Here is a 3200-nt window from a genome sequence, read left to right as displayed (position 1 = left end):
ATATTGGCAACCTTTTTTGGTTCTATGTTTGAATTTCTATGTTACATTTTCAGCTATTGCATATTGCATAGTATTTATTATCAGCAGATAAACACAACAGCAGTGCCTAAACTTTACTAAACTGATCAATGTGATACCTAAACTTTACTGAATTAATTGTGATACCCAGGATGAAAACCCAAGATTCAATTTTAAAGATTTTGGAGGGAAAATGGTTCTGGAGAATTAGAAGGTTATTTTTGTCATTGCACCTTTTTGGGTGGGCCCCATGCCTGCCACGTCAGCAAACTAACAGCACAGTTACGGAAATTGGCCTCAGGCCTTTCCTTAGTAGCAAAATAGAAGTTTGGGTACCACATTGATAGTTTTTAAAGTATAAGTACTATTTTGTTCGTGCCACAAATGTTAGGGTACCGGTGGTGCATTTTCCTACAAAAAAAAAAAAAAAAAAAGGAAAAAAAAGAACACGAATAGAAGAACAACGACACTGTTTCGTGAACAGTAATCGATCCCCATCCGTTTAATATATAGAGACTAGGCAGTACACCCGCGCTTTGCTGCGGGTGTGGTATTGATTCAGTTCAAGTGTTCAACTCAAAATGGAGAAATAAGAGAATTAGTCCGGTTCATTCAAGTCTTCAACCAAATTAAGACTATGCAGTATAAACTATCCAAAGCCACAGATTATTCTGCACTTTACTTGAGCTGCTATCCGGTCAAAAAACCACCTGACAACTTTCAATATATGCCAAGATTATTCAAGAGCAAACCTTAGCTAGCCTCCATAATCATCGAAGAATGCTGAAATCCAAGAAATAACAATAACCCAGAATTCATAAGCAGAAAAAATGGTAAGTCCATGACCATAACATAAAAGCTAACTCGTAAAAGTGCCATCGAACTTTTTCAAAAGATGATTCCAATGTTATAGTATATCATCAAAAAGTTTGATTGCGATTTCAACTTGAACATACAAAAGAGCTATAATATACATGAATACAAAGAAGTTGCATATGAGAGCTCAATGTTACTTAAATTAGCTCTTGAATGCAACAACTGACTATTGTGCAAATCTGCAAAATGATAAAGAAAATATTATTACATCGCATAAGACCTGCACATCGCATACAAATAACTTGCAGTTGTAAACGAAAGAGAAACAATTTTTAGTATTAAAACAACAATATAGAACTTAAGCAAAAAAAGGAAAAAATTCAGTTTACTACCCTGAACTTTAGGTCTAAAATCAGTTTGATACCTCATTTTTTTTTAATCAGTTTCATACCTAAACTTTCAAAATGACATCAATCTCGACTAAAATGACTAAAATAGCCCTGGTTAATCTTTTTACCCTCTCTCTCTCTCTTTCCCTACCTCAAAATCCACCACATGGCCGGCGCCGGCATCCACCCCTACCACCAGCAATGGGCCCCGATGGCAGCCCCTCCTCCTCCCCCGGCCGTTGCGACGGCGCTGCCAGAGAGAGAGAGAGAGAGCGAGAGGGTAAAATGATTAACTAGGGCTATTTTAGTCATTTTGGTCGAGATTGATGTCATTTTAAAAGTTTAGGTATGAAACTGATTAAAAAAAAGATGAGGTATCAAACTGATTTTAGACCTAAAGTTCAGGGTAGTAAACTGAAATTAACTCTGAGAGAGCCAAAGAATAAGCAAACTGCACCCTTGTATTATATTGAATGCAAAAACCTATCTCATTTGAGCAAACAAACTTTTAGGATTTTATTTCATATATGAGGTTTGGTTTTGTTGTTTTCAGCTTGGTTATTCTCTATTGACTTCAATCCCAAGAATACAATGAAAATAAGCAAAAAAACTTATATAGCTGTCCATAACAACAATTGATGTAGATAAATCAAAGCAAACTCACCTCTTACAAACCGATAACTCCATTGGAGGAAAGCATTGCAGGACTGATTGGACTAACCTTGGACGACATCAATTCTGATGAAAATTCTAACCTGAAATTCAATATTGCAACATCTCAGTGGAGATTCCAAAGAAAAAAAAACAAACACTACTCAGCTATGTAAAGCAATATGTAAAACAGATAAACATAAACATGACCAAAAGATCATCAACAAATGAAAACCTAGAGAAAAGCAAGAACAGAGTGATATAGATAAATCTAAAATAATTTGAAGTTGTCACGAAGCAAATAGTAACTGAAAAGTGATAAGACGCTAACCTTTTAGATCTCCCATTTGAAACTGCTTACATTGTGGCTCTCCACATTGACAGCAGTAAAATTCCTCTTCAAATCACAAAGTTTTCCCAAAAGCACCAACATGTAATTATAGACACATATTAGCTCTTTATATACATTCTCACGTAACCAAAGTTTATCTACCGAACTGAGAATGTGAAAGCAAACAATATAATCCTAACTAAAAACAAGAAGTAAGAAGCCAAGGACCCAATTCCTTTTGGTTAAAATGAAAACATGACCAAAACACATCCAAAAGATATCAAATAGTCACCATATATAAATCCCATACTTCACTATATTTAAATCTAGTTTATCATTCATCTTCATGAAAATTAAAGATAAACAGTGTACGCAGAGTCAATTCGAAAAATAGAAACAGTATTAGAAAGTAATATATAGTACCAATTTCGAGAAAGACCTCAATCGAAAAAAAGCTAAATCAGATGCAAAACCCGATTAAAAAAGCATACCTAGAGAAATACCTCGATCTCATTATCCCTCTCTTTCCTATCTCTTGGCTTGTTGAAAAAATCTCTCGAAACGGAGAACCCGAGAGCTTATTCTCGAAAGCTGGGTCCGATCATAACTTGTCGAAGAGACAGAGAGAGAGAACATTAGTATAAAGAGAGGCAAAAAAGATATCGATATGCAAAATTTTGATGTTTTAGTCCTAACTCTCATAGACACAATTCAATAGAATGAGCAGACTTAATTACGTCTTGATCAATGTTATATCAAACTCAATCCCCCAACACGATCTGCTCTCCAATTAGATTTTCTGGATTATTAGGGTAGCTCAGTTAGAAGCAGTAAGCATACCTATAAAAGTACCTCGATCTCTCTATCTCCTCTTTTCCTATGTATTTGAGTACAGAGAAAGCGAGAGTTTAATCGAAGACGTGATCTTCTTGTACGGTAAATTGGGTAGAGGAGAGAGATGGGTTCGATCACACCTTGTCGGAGGAGACATCCAA

This window comes from Fragaria vesca, linkage group LG2 (assembly GCF_000184155.1).
Source record: "Fragaria vesca subsp. vesca linkage group LG2, FraVesHawaii_1.0, whole genome shotgun sequence".
In the NCBI taxonomy this organism is placed as follows: domain Eukaryota; kingdom Viridiplantae; phylum Streptophyta; class Magnoliopsida; order Rosales; family Rosaceae; genus Fragaria; species Fragaria vesca.
The sequence above is the reverse complement of the archived record's forward strand: the minus strand, read 5'-3'. Positions refer to the sequence as shown.